The following is a 1,003-nucleotide window of genomic DNA, read 5'->3' as shown; positions in this document are numbered from 1 at the left end:
AGAGATAACAGCTTCAGTAGTTCGGATGATATCACGTCCACAGTTTGTTACCTTGAAGAGATAACAGCTTCAGTAGTTCTGGTAATATCACGTCTACAGTTTGTTACCTTGAAGAGATAACAGCTTCAATAGTCCGGATGATATCACGTCCACAGTTTGTTAGCTTATTGGATTTCGATACACGTTATGGGAGGAGTACAGTTAGCCCATTGAATAATTTTGTGCTTAACAATAAACAATCCTAATTACGTCCGTCTACTCAATGTAGTTGTAACTGAAACTTAACGAATAGCTTGCTGAATTATAAAAGATCATCAAACGAGAACTTAAATTTTCTATTTCTTGTGTAATGGTAATTTATTTTCATAGTCGCAATTTATTCCTCCCAGCAGAGGACACGCCTCTTTCATGATGTAGTTTTACGTTCTATCTAGCGAGTAAACAATTTCCAATGGACGTTTTAAAACCACACGCACACTATCCTCGCCCTGTCCGGGCAGTAGTTGCTCCCTTCAGGGTGGGGGTTTGTGAAACTAAACGTTCTGTTTACACACGTCGTTTTGATGGAGTAACATATAGAAAACGGGAATTTATCCATTATGCTATGTCTTTTTTTGGTTAGAAACCGTTTCTGTCAAAGTTGCTTGTCACTTTCTACCTCCGTGCGCTGTTTGACATTCTCTTGTTATCAGAGTAGTCCTCCCCCCACACTGCTAAGTGGTAACATTAAAGGTTTATACGCTAAAATGCGAGGTTTGATACCTACAGTAGACCCGGAAAATATAAGTAATTGTGTAGTTTTGTTCTGAAAAACAAAACTATTTTTTAAAGCTGTATATTAGTTTTTGAATTATACAAATAAAATCAACTCGTTTCTTTTTACAACACTTAACAATAGTTTAGCTTTTTTTTTTCAAGTCTGTAAAAACAAAAACGTTTACAACAAGGACATATGATTGTTTGTTTTTGAATTTCTCGCAAAGCTACACTAGGGCTATCTGCG

Source organism: Limulus polyphemus, unplaced genomic scaffold (genome assembly GCF_000517525.1).
Source record: "Limulus polyphemus unplaced genomic scaffold, Limulus_polyphemus-2.1.2 Scaffold6497, whole genome shotgun sequence".
NCBI classification, from domain to species: Eukaryota; Metazoa; Arthropoda; class Merostomata; order Xiphosura; family Limulidae; genus Limulus; species Limulus polyphemus.
Note: the sequence above shows the minus strand (reverse complement) of the source record.